The sequence below is a fragment of the Camellia sinensis genome, chromosome 7 (assembly GCF_055761805.1).
Source record: "Camellia sinensis isolate YWXY chromosome 7, ASM5576180v1, whole genome shotgun sequence".
Taxonomy (NCBI): Eukaryota; Viridiplantae; Streptophyta; class Magnoliopsida; order Ericales; family Theaceae; genus Camellia; species Camellia sinensis.
This window is the reverse complement of record NC_138967.1, coordinates 121,761,691-121,775,209: the sequence shown is the minus strand read 5'-3', so window position 1 is coordinate 121,775,209 and position 13,519 is coordinate 121,761,691. Positions and strand designations below refer to the sequence as shown.

The 13,519-nt window shown below is 41.7% G+C and overlaps 1 pseudogene across 1 annotated transcript; it reads left to right on the top strand.

The window, feature by feature from the left end:
- Positions 1-12,264: 12,264 nt before the first annotated feature.
- LOC114284796 (antimicrobial ginkbilobin-2-like protein pseudogene) lies at positions 12,265-13,299 on the top strand (annotated as a pseudogene). The gene has a single exon (XR_014335942.1). The product of XR_014335942.1 is annotated as an antimicrobial ginkbilobin-2-like protein pseudogene (transcript).
- Positions 13,300-13,519: the final 220 nt, after the last annotated feature.

Here is a 13,519-nt window from a genome sequence, read left to right as displayed (position 1 = left end):
TGCCCTGCCCCGTCTTCGACGGTCACCACCATCGGTTCTGGTTGGGTTTTGGAGATGTCCACCATGCACAAGAAATCAGTGCAATCGGGGAGGAGCACCTCTGGTTTGGGTAGGTGGGTGGGCGTAATATAGATGCTAGGATCGTAAGATGCGACCCCAGTCTGGATAAAATTAATTCTTTTGGGAGGAGGAGCTTGGTTATGTGGTGGGAGAGGGTTGGTTGTGACATTGGGTTTATCAGGAGGCGCGATCACCTGTTTGTCAATAAGATCTTGGATCTCATGACGCAATCTGTAACAACGGTCGGTGTCATGACCGTGTTGTTGGTGATACGCACAGTATTTTGACGGGTCGTAAGAGGGGGGGAGTGGATTCGGTAATGGCTTTGGCTCCAGGGGTTTTAAATGATTTTTTCTGATCAATATTCCCAGAACTTTGGTCAGAGGCATATATAGTGGGGTAAAGGTTCTTTGGCCTCGCGGTTGGAATCTGTTGGCTTGTGTGTTGCTTCCGGACGCACCGGAGAAGGGTGTGGCAGTCATGGGCCTTGGAGGGGGAGGGGGAGTGGTGGTGACCACACTAACTTCCGAGGCTCTCGTATTTGCAGCGCCACTCGGGCCCGCATTGCTGTTACGGTTGAACGTCCTCCTCGGTTGTTCTCTGTCGTGGTCAAACAGACCTTGTCTCATTGCGTCTTCGATTTGCACCCCCATCTCATGTAAATCTGCGAAAGTAGGGAAGGGGACTACAATCATCCTCTGCATTAGCTTTGGGTGGAGATTGCGCACAATCATCCGGATTTGATCTTTGTCCGTGGGCCTTAAAGTCATCATTGACGCCTTTGCCCTCCATCGGATCACAAAGTCTGAGAAAGTTTCTTTGGGCTCTTGCCTTGTCGTTTCGAGATCACGAGTTGTGATCTCGATCTGAGTGTTGTATGAATATTGTGCGACAAAGGCCTCAGCCATTTCATCCCAGTTCCTCTTCACTTCGTCTTGTAACTTTGCATACCAATGGGAGGCCACACCCGACAGGGTTCGGCCGAATAGTGAGAGCTTCTGTGGTCGTGTTAGGACCATTGGCCGCAAGACGTCTGCGAACAGTCGGATATGGACCATGGGGTCGCCGGACCCATCAAAACGGTCGATTTGTGGCATTTTGAACCTATCGGGGAGTGTTACGGCCTCCTCGGTATATCCATCTTCGATATCCGGCATAGCCTTGACCCCTTGGGATTTCTTGAAGAGCTTCTCCAGTTTGCTCAATCTCAGAGCTGTGTGATCAACCTCGACCTCGAATGGAGAGTCCGGGTGATTGGATGTATGGACCTTGGACAGTTGTGGTGGAAGCGGGGGCGGAGCTGGCCCCGTTGGAAGACTCGTGTCCTCTTGTAAGTTTTGGACATTTGGTAGGGTATTCTGGGCATTTAGTGGGGCGTTCTGAACAGTAGGTGCCTGCTCAGGTAACGGAGCCCCTGCCGGAGGAGGAATTTGTTGTGAAGCAGACGCTGTATTCTGTTGTTGCAGTCTAGTGATTAATTCGGCCTGTTGGGCCATGATCGCGGCCTGCTGTTTGGAGAACTCCGTTTGACGGGCGGCATCATCATGCATTTGTCTCATGCTCTCCTGCATCTGGCGCATTAGAGCCTCCATCCCTGACGTATTTTGTTGATCCATCTGTCTAACTGGTATGTCTATTTCTACAGCAGTAATTGAGACCTCAGTCCTATAGTCCTCTGATGAAGTAACCCACTGCTCTGACAACCTCTGTTCTGACACACTGCGTCTTTTCGGCTTCCTTCTGGTAACAGGGGGTAGAGAATGGAACACCGGCTGTCCGTCGATTAGATCCTCAGATCGATGGAGTCGACGACCTCGTGTCCAAAGTGCTTGGGGAATGCCTGTCGGGTTGGAAGCAATTGTGCTAGAACTGACCTAGCAAAAGATAAAATAAAGCGAAAAGGAAATAAATAAATAGATAAACGGACAGCATAACAGCTTAACATAAAATGCATGACACACAGTCGGGCATAATCAACACACAGTCAATAAGCTGAATAACACACTGTCCTCAAACACTGATTATTATCCCTGTATCACTGTCCCCTAAAACAGAATCTGATATCCACAGATAACTAATCCTCAAATACTGGCTGATGCCCGCAGGCCTGATACCCAAACTCATGTACTGAACTGATGCCCGCAGGCCTGATGCTGACGATACTGAACTGATGCCCGCAGGCTTGATACCCAAACTCATGTACTGAACAGATGCCCGCAGGCCTGATACTGACAATACTGAACTGAAGCCCGCAGGCTTGATGCCCAAACTCATATACTGATACATGCATGCCTGTAGAGACGCACTCTAAAGCACATAACAGATAAGTGAGAGCCAAAACACCCCTATGTTGGGGTAGGGTTTCCCTGTCTTAATTTGTCAGGAACTAGGGTTTCACTACGCACACAGCGGTTTCAAACAACCTATAAACGGGTAAGCAACCTGTCCTAGTTTGGAATGGTCACTATGGATCCGAATATGCACTAGGTCGAATGGTCAAAGAGGGTGCCCCGGTAAAACCGGGGTTTGTGTTCCCATACTGGCAGAGCCCACAACCGGTCAGCCTTATGGTCATGCCTTGACAAGACAAGCCTCCGGCAAATCGTTCAGGAATAGCAGATGGCAAACACGGTGTCCTAGGCGCACCAATGCAAATGCAATGCAAAGAAACACACATGTGTAGTCAAAAACAGATATCACGAGTTCGAGTCAAGTTCTCTAAATCTCCAGCGGAGTCGCCAGAAACTGTAGACGTCCTCGAACGCCCCGGGAGGGTTAGTCCCGTTCTGTTCATTTGGGGTCACTACAGCTCGGACTCTTAAATGTCACGGTTCCTAATCTGAACCAAAGAGTCCAAATCCGGCAAATCGTTTTGAGAAACTGATTTTTGAAAAAGTAGTGCCAAACATGGACTGCTTTGCCAGATACAGAGTCGCCACCTAAATATTTTATTTTGGGAAATTTAGGAAACCCTGACTCGGTGCCAAAAGGCCACGTGTCCGTCATCACCAAAGTTGCCTCGGCTCGGGAACTTGGGTACGATTGGGGAAGGTCACTTCGTGAGCACCCCCGCTCGCCCGGTCATAGACCGGCCTCTACTAACCATGATATCAATTTTTGAAAACTTTGTGTGTTCTTATTCCGGTTTATTAGCCTAGGTTACTATGTGATGCGCACAGCATACAAATATAGACCGGGTCGCCTGAATTGGAACGAAACATTTCATGTTTCGCTTTTGAAAATGGTTTGCTACCCGCAGGTAGGCTTGAAACATTTGATGATTTATTCCAATTCAGATAACCCAACCTTCACCCACAGGCATTCAGGCAGTTATATCAGATAAGCACATAGCCTCATGGTAAGCATGCTATTATGGCATTCACTCACACGCATGCAAGGATGCTAAAGCATAAAACTCACCGAGTACTCCAAGCCAAAATAGACACTTATTAGAAATCATGCATGAATCTTAAGTATACAGAAATGCCTAATGCAACACACGCAAAATGCAATTATAGCGGGCTCGGCTATTCTAAGATGGTATATGAAATGCTACAACTATCATGTATTCAACTTGGAATTGAAATACAAATGCAGTTAGTATGATGCGCCGAGCCCGGTGCATGCAATACAGATGAATGATGCAAACATGCTATCATACTGTATGCTAATTGAAATATGCCCTAATCTAACCATCATAAGCGGGTAAATAAAAGGGAGAAAGACGTGGGGTTGGAAGACATACAACACACTCACGCACACTTATTACAGTTATGCCCTCGCACAGAGGGTCCGAATAAATAATACAGTCCCAAATATTACAGTCCCGAATAAAAGAATATTACAGTCCAAAATATTACAGAATCCTAATTAATTAACAAATTAACTAAAAAAAAGCAAATAAAATTGGCGTGCAAGCCAGGGACTGCCTTGCTTTTGATGGATGATGCATGTCCGGGTTGTCTTGCGCGGAAATCCACCGGAATGCCCCAATTAGCCTCTGTTTACACCTGTTCTTGAAATGCGTGCCAAGCTCCAAAAAGTTGCTGATTCTTCGTTTTGCTGCCACAGAGAGCAGGAAAGGGGCATAGCAATGTATTTGCACAGATATATACATGTCTCGATCCTCGTGCCATCAATCACGCATACCGAGGCATGATGGCCGAGGAGTCGAAATGCACAACTCAATATAGGATGAATGCACATGAAACTACAGCTAAAACCTAACTCCATCATGGATAATCCGGAGTGTCGGTGACTGGGGAATTGAGACACATTCCGTCACTCGGAGTACGAAATGTACCTCGTTTCCCGTGCCCGGGCTAACTCCTATTCCGGACACGATGCAATATGCATGATATGCATGAAATGCAACTAAGATACAATCCTAACATACACAATGCTATGGAAATGATATGCCTCGAAATGCGTGCACACAGGCACGCAAACCGAGAAAATGACAGAATGCAATCTAAGATACAATCCTAATATGCACTTATGCTATGAAAATGAGATGTCTCGAAGTGCGTGCACTCGGGCACGCTAACCGAGGCGATGGTATTCGCAATGCAATATGGCTAAAATGGCATGGAAAATGTAACATGGACTTATAGTAACATGAGAGAGCCTCAGCCACACTCACATAAGAAGCCGGTTGATGAAAATGAAGTGCCTCGAAATACGTGCATGCGGGCACGCAAACCGAGGCGATGACAAAATGCGATGTAATGGCATGAAAACATGATATGGGCTTATACCAACATGAGTGAGCCTCAGCCTCAGCCACACTCACATAGGATGCCGGCGGATGAAAAATGAAGTGCCTCGAAATGCGTGCACACGGGCACACAAACCGAGGCGATGGCAGAATGCAATGAAATGACATGAAAATATGATATGGACTTATACCAATATGAGTGAGCCTCAGCCACACTCACATAGGATGCCGGCGGATGAAAAATGAAGTGCCTCGAAATGCGTGCACACGGGCACGCAAACCGAGGCGATGACAAAATGTGATGAAATGATATGGAAACATGATATGGACTTATACCAATATGAGTGAGCCTCAGCCACACTCACATAGGATGCCGGCGGATAAAAATGAAGTGCCTCGAAATGCGTGCACACAGGCACGCAAACCGAGGCGGTGGCAAAATGTGATGAAATGATATGAAAACATGATATGGGCTTATACCAATATGAGTGAGCCTCAGCCACACTCACATAGGATGCCGGCGGATAAAAATGAAGTGCCTCGAAATGCGTGCACACGGGCACGCAAACCGAGGCGATGACAAAATGTGATGAAATGACATGAAAACATGATATGGGCTTATACCAATGTGAGTGAGCCTCAGCCACACTCACATAGGATGCCGGCGGATGAAAAATGAAGTGCCTCGAAATGCGTGCACACAGGCACGCAAATCGAGGCGGTGACAAAATGCGATGTAATGACATGGAAATGGCATGCAATCATTCTAATGGAATTTCAGCACTAAAATATGGGGGAAAACAGTCCCGAAATGAGGCGAAATGACATGAAATGCATGGAATTGTCTCGAAATGCAACATTAGGCACCCGAAATGGCCTATAGCTATGCCAAACATGCACAATATGGACATGCAATGCAAAGACAGAAGGTAGACAGTCCCAAAAAAGGCACTTTCATAGTTATAAACATGGCCAAACAACAAGCATAGGTATGGCAAAAATAGCATGCAAGAATAGGGGCCAAAAGAGGGGTAATGAAGCAAGTGATATAAGCAAAATCCAAACTGAAAAATTCCCTTCTACGACACTGAAGAGGGGCCAAAAATATGAATATTTACAGTATATGGCAGCCCCAAAATCAGTATACAAACATGATAGAAATGTGATGCAAAATGAGGCTCAAAAATGGCTATAACATGAGGTATGCAAAATAATCACCAAACAGCCAAAGACCCTTAATAAAACATGTAGAATGGGACAAAATAAGCACTTTTTCAGAACTGTAAAATGGCCAAAAACAAAAGCATGGTAGGCTAACTAAACATGCAAGAATGGGGAATAAAAGAGAGATATAACATGAAGTGACCTATGGAGGTCCCAAACCATGAAAGGACCTAAATGAAAAATGAAGAATGGACCAAAATAAGGACCTTTTCAGAACTGTAAAATGGCCAAAAACAAAAGCATGGTAGGCTGCCATTGCATGCAAGAATGGGGAAGAAAAGAGGAGTATAAAGGTAGGTACAACATGGAAACCCCAAATGGTGTTGAGCCCTTCTTCAATGTTGAAGAGGGGCTCAAAATAAGTCTAATATCACTTTACAACATGCTCGAAAACAGATTACTCATGGGCCAAAAATAGCATGCAAAATTATGACATATAAGAGGATCAATGAAGCAAGTGTGTCATGGAGGGCTCAAACAGGGTTGAGCCCTTAATGAAAAGTGAAAATGAGCTCAAAAGAGGGCCCTCTTCAGTTGGGGCCGGAGCTTGAAACAAAAAGCAAGTGAGGCTTACAAATAGATCAAGAAAAAGGGTCAAAAGAGGGGAAGTATCACTTACCCTTGAAGACTCAAACTTTTGTTGCTTCTTGGACCAATTTGCAGCTTCTTTGGCCTTTGAGAAACCTTCCTTGTTGCTGGAACTGAGGTGGTGGTGGTAGAGCTTGGTGGTGTAGAAGAAATGGTGCTTATGGACTTAGAGTTTTTTAAAGAAATGAGAGGTATGGAGATGGAGTTGTGTATGGAGGCTTGAAGGTGAAGTTTTCTAACCCCAACAAAGGATATATCTTGCTTGCTATATAGGCCAACAAGGGGGTGTAAAGGTGGGGGAAAAGGAGAGTAACTTTCCCCCACAAAATATCCCCCGGATAAAGATCTTTTCTGGGGGATAAAGCCCCACAGCTGTAAAGTGCACAGTGTAAGGAGCTCGGCCGGCCCATTACTTTTGCTGCAGGTGGCCGGCCGGCCACACCCCCTAGCCGGCCGGCTAGGGGTCAAAAAGGTCAATCAGATTTTCTGGCTGGCCACCAACTGGTGGGGTCCTCCTATCTGTGTACAACACAACCCTGTGGTTAAAAGTCCAAGAAAGTGGGTCCAAGGGGTTCAACATTAGCCCGGAAGGAGGGGGTCAAAAGGGCCAAGTTGAATTAATGGCCGGCCATGAACTTTTAGGGTCCTCTCATGTGTGTACATCACAAATATGTGGTTCAAAGTTCAAGAAAAAGGGTCCAAGGGGTTCAACATTAGCCCGGAAGGAGGGGGTCAAAAGGGTCAAGTTGAATTAATGGCCGGCCATGAACTTTTAGGGTCCTCTTATGTGTGTACATCACAGATATGTGGTTCAAAGTTCGAGAAAATGACCCCAAGGTGTTCAACATTAGCCCAGAAGTGCGAAAAACGGGCGCCGGAGGGCGTCGGAGGATGTACAACTGGTTACTGCAACAATTGTTGGCCTCCCACCCTTCAGTGACCTCCCCGGTGATAAAACAGAGGTACCTGCCAAAAATGAACGAAAACCGTTGCAAAACGAATGCTCGGGGACCAAAACACGCAGTTCGGGGTCCCGAAAATGGGCTGTTAAGTACCGAAAGTGGCGTTCGGCCACGAAGTGGGTTTCTCAGACCCCAGTGTCCCTCAAAAGGGAGCAAATAAGGAGTATGCCAAAAATTAGAGCAATAGGAGATGGTTAAGCGGTCCCAAACCGAGGCACATGGCCTACGGTCCCGAAAACCGGGAACCGGACTCCGAAATGGGCAAAATGGCCTACGACCACCAAATGTAGCCTACGGACATTGAGAGATGGTCTACGGGACCTCTCCCTCCCCTCAGGAAAAGAAACAGAGAAAACCGAGTCTGGTTCGCAAACCGAGACAAGGCACAGAAGAGGGTTCGGAAGTCCGGAGGCAGGGCTCACGGCCGCGACTCTGAAACTTCTGAACGAGCACATTATGCAACATCACCAAGCGCTCAATCGGTGACGTCTGAGTCTTAAGGTCGGTCAAAAATGGGGTGTCTACAGCTGGCACCCCGTTACAAGCTTACCCACAGACCGCGCATCTTCACCTTTTCTTATTTTAGCTTGCTTGAATAGGATTTTCCCCTGCATTTTCACTCCAAGTTTGTTTGCATTTGACCCAGTTTTCCCCTCAACACGTTTACGTTCACATGAACGTGTCCACGGACTCCTTACCCTATCGCCATCTGCAAGACAAAACCACAAACACATTTACCATGCATTTCAAATCACATACATGCCACACAACCACGTACAAAAGTCATTACAGGAAAAAAAACCCACACAAAACACATAACACCCTCTATTTTATGTGACTTACGAAACGCGAACCATTCAGACTCAACAACATACCAACTCACAAAACCAAATACCAACTCACCCATGTACCACATTCAAATGCTGTCCAGTTTACCAACACACAAACCCACATCCACACAACAACCAAGACACACAATAACAAAAAACACAAAACCAACCAACTACCCAAACCTAATTCCAAAACCAGAAATAAAATGCACAAATTCACACAATCCACACCTATGTACCAGAACCACAACTATTCCCATTTACTTTCTGCAGCACCAAAAAAAAGTGGGGATCCCACCTCTACATATGCAGGACAAATCACTAAAAAAATATACCTTTTCCTGTGGTCCCAACTTTTGTTATACAATATATACCACTACATTGACCACAACTATCAGCCACACAACCATCCAAAAACACACATCATCACAAGCACAACCCACAAACAAACTACGCATAAAAACAAAACACACAACCACACTATCCCACCACAAACCCAAAACCACACGCCCAACATCCACATCGCAAATACCCTCTAAAACAAAACACACACCCAAAAAAACTGCTCGATTAAACATAACCACGACCGACCACACCGGTAATTCGAACGAAAACACCAAATACCAAAGTAAGACATTACCCCACACAAATATTTCAAAACCAATGTTAGGTGACATACCTTGTTCGGCCATTGCAGACGTCTGACAACCCAACGAACACAGAAAACTGAGAATAGGGTTCCGAAACGTTGAACGCCCGACAATGTCACACAAATCTTAAATCAACGTAACGCTGCAACCAAGCTTCAGTATCGCTCCTCCCTCTCCAGAATCACGCAACGGAATATACTGTCAATCGAAATCTACCGAATACACGAAATCGCTATATTAGGGTTTCTTCATTGTGGGAAATACGAAATGGGTTAGCATTTTATACATGTGGGGATGTGGATGTATGAAATGAGTTGTAAACGAGTTGTAGTTCGGTTATGTGGGCAAACCCGAATGTGTGACATATGTAACTACCAAAAACTCTACTACCATTATAAAACCCCTTAGTACGCTTTGCCAATCTGTGACACGCTATTATGTGTCACGTGACACAACTCAATCATCTTCCCACACTTTGCAAACCGCGTTGCCCCACGCGTCAACAACACTTTCCATCCGCCAACAACGGAAACATTAAACACTGTGGCAAATATGTCCTTTCACGCAACACAGGACCAAACGGGACATTAGATTAAAATTGGGACCAAATGGATCATAAGATCAACTTATGAGATTTATTGGTAGTTTTCCCTATATTTTAAGGATGGTTGATGGATATTTGTTTTGCATCTATGAAAGTTTATGTTTGGTTTGCACACTTATATGTGAATAGGTTAATATTTCTATTATGAGTTTAAATTAATTTGTTAATTTTGTTATTTTTTATTTAAAAAAATTGTTAGATGCTTGCAATTGATTTTTTGGTTGTAGCAAATGTATATATGATTTTATTATAAAAATAATGATTTGTGACGGTAAAAAAATAGTCGCTAAAAGTGATTTTATTTATTTATTTATTTTTGTGACGACAAAATAGCTGTTGCAAAAAGTAGGTCAGGCAGTTGCAAATAGAATCTTACTGTTATTTTGCGGTTGCAAAAAGTATGTGCCACCCCCACATTAGCGTCCCCAATTTGCAGTCGCATGAACCGTCGCAAAAGGTCTTTTGCAATTATATTTTCATTATTTGTGATGACTTGTGGCGGTCACAAAAAACACTTTTTTTAGTAGTGATTGGATAATATTTGAATATTATATGATATTATTAATATTTTTTTGATTAATGACAATTTTATTTATTTATTTATTTATTTTTTATAATAAGCTAAGCGAGTCATTTTTTTATCTATTAACTACTAAACAAAGTGAGCTAATATGTCATGTAAAATATCTAATTATGTGATTGATTTGGAATAAATTTAAAACACTATATAAATAATATCACATAATATTTATTGACTATTGATTAATCAATAAGATATTCAAAAAGCTGGATAAAAATAAATATATAACAATAAGGAAATATTAGCAGTTGTATCCTAAGCGAAAGGTTAACCCTTATCCCTGCCATGCACTTCCGATGCCTTTCCATAATCCTTAGATTAGACCACACAACACTAGTGGATGGTGTGATTGAAAATAAATAAATAAATAAATAAAATAAAAATAAAAATTTTACACAACACAAGTTGATCAAATATTTTTTCTTACATTATATCTTAAGGAAGAGGATCTCCTCTAGTTTAGATTTTGGATTGGAGGGTGTTGTTTGGTTATGTGGGGCTCACCATGGGCCCTTTTTGATGATTTGACCTGTTTTTTTTTGTTAGATATTTTGTATATTTTATTCACACAAAAACTTAAATTGATTTGATAATTATAACTTATTCAACTTTTTGCGTTTTTAACCAAAAAAATGTATAGTTTATTTTTTAAAATATAAGTTTTTTTTGGTTAAAAACGCGATAAATTAAATAAGTTATAGTTATATCAAATTGATTTAATTTTTTGTGTGATTGAAATATACAAAGTATGACAAATAAATGTCTCGAATTATTGAAACCAGACCCGTGGTGAGTCCCATGGGTCCAAATAGTGTCCTTCAGGTGGGGAAGCTTCTCCATACTTTAAATTTATAAAAAAATAGGTCTTTTTAGTCCTTAATCGCTCAAAACTGAGTTGGGTAAGGATGGACCTAAAGGGGGCCAAAAAGAAGCGATGACTCCTATGATTTCAAAAAACCCTTTATATTAGTATTAACTATTAATTATTTTGAAATTATACATATTTGCCTCCTTTAGGTTAAAAAAAAAAAAGTGGTTGCACGACGTATACCTTTCTATCTATGAAATGTGGGATTCAAAGTATAAAATTTAATAATTTCAATAAAATATAATAAAAAAAATTAATTTGTCACAATTAGTGTCCACAATTGATCTTTTATAACTCAAAACAAGTATAAAAAAAAAAGAAAAACGTTTACTTATATGCATTTTGGATTTTATTTTTCACTTTCTATATTCATAGAAATTGATATTCTAATTTACACCTCATTTTTGAAAATATTGTTAGAATATATGTTTGCTTCCCCTATGTTTAAATCTGCATTCGTCCTTGTAGTTGGGTCATCTAAGACATAACAGGCACTCGATTCTTCGAAGTAGTTTTGGTAATGGTAGGCCAACTTGTGCATCAAGGCACAAATAAACTCTGCTAATAGCAGTTCAAGTTCTAATAGCATAACTATAAGACTTGATCACCGAAAAAAATAGTGAAGAGATGACATTATTGGATTTTGGATATGAGACTCAATTCGGATCAAGAGTGTCATGGGTTGTACTTCAATTTTTTTTTATTTTTTATTTTTTTTATTTCTATACGAAAATGCCAGTATTTTGGTAACAAAAACTTCTTCTATAATATAAAATTCATCATCTTCAGGTTTTCTTATTTTTTGTAGTGAAATAAACTCTGCTAATAGCAGTTCAAGTTCTAAATAGCATAACTATAAGACTAGATCACCCAAAAAAATAGTGAGGATACAACATTATTGGATTTTCGATACGAGACTCAACATGGATCAAAAGTGTCATAGGATGTAGTTTCAAATTTTTTTTTTATTTTAATTCTATACGAAAATGCTAGTATTTTGAAAATGAAAACTTCTTCTATAATATAAAATCCATCATCTTCAAGTTTTCTTATTTTTCTTTTTCTTTTGTTTATTTATTTATTTATCCACTAGCTAATAAAGTGCGCCTCTAACTTCCCCAATAAAAAATTTCGGAACAGCACAGCCTAAAGTTGACAACTTCCATCTTCCAATGCATTCAATCATAATGTACCTGTAAATGGAAATGTCAACCTTTGAACTCTGCTACCGACCCCCATTTGCCTTTGCATTTTCACTCTGTATAAGTCCTACAATGTGCCAAGGATTTACCCATCTCTCTCTCTCACACACACAGACATATCCCTCCAACATGTCTTCCTCAACATTCACCTCCTCTCTCTACCTTCTTTCCTTCACTCTTCTTATCCAAATTGTCATTGGAGTCAACCCTCTCTTCCATTTTTGTTCAAGTCCTGAAAATTTCACTGCTAATAGCCCTTATGAATCAAACTTGAAGAAGCTTATGAGCTATCTCTACCTCAAAACTCCTCCAACAGGGTTCGGTGTTGGCTCAGTGGGACAATACCATGACATAGCCGACGGCCTCTCTCTCTGTCGTGGTGATGTCAACTCCACAGACTGCGCTGCCTGCGTTGCTGAAGCCAGTGGCGAGATTCGCAAACGCTGCCCATACAACAAAGGATCGGTCATATGGTACGATAACTGTCTCGTAAAATACTCAAACACTGATTTCTTCGGCAAAATTGATAATGGAAACAGGTTCTACATGTGGAACTTGAGAAATGTGAGCAACCCTTTGTCATTCAACCAAAAAACCAAAGATTTGTTGAGTCAGCTATCTCAACAAGCTTATGTTGCACCAAAAATGTACGCTGCCGGAGAGTCGGAGCTTGGATATTCAGAGAAACTCTATGGGTTGGTTCAATGCACTAGAGATCTTTCTAGTGTTGATTGTAAGAAGTGTCTTGATGGAATCATAAGTGAGCTTCCAAGTTGTTGTGATGGGAAAGAAGGTGGGAGAGTAGTTGGAGGGAGTTGTAACTTCAGATATGAGATTTATCCATTTGTGAATGCTTAGAGCATATCATAGTTTGTGATATTACAAATGAACAAGTGTCATAGGAACACTCGAGGAAGCATGGATATATATTATGCCAACTTATTGGTATTTGCTGCCTGTTTTGGCTTTCTTATGTATTGTTGAATAAAATGCGTCTCTATGATGATTTGTGTATGAATGAATGATGTAAAAACTATACATTGATGTGGTTGAGGTATGATCAATTGCTATATTTTGTGCAAATGATATTTCATTGCTATAAATCAAGAAGAGCAACACTACAAATCTAGAAAAATTCAGAATTTATCCAGATTTAATTTATTTGAATGAGATTCATTTTAGGTGTGGCTCACGGCAAAATAACTCTACATCGACACGATACGATCATTTTTTT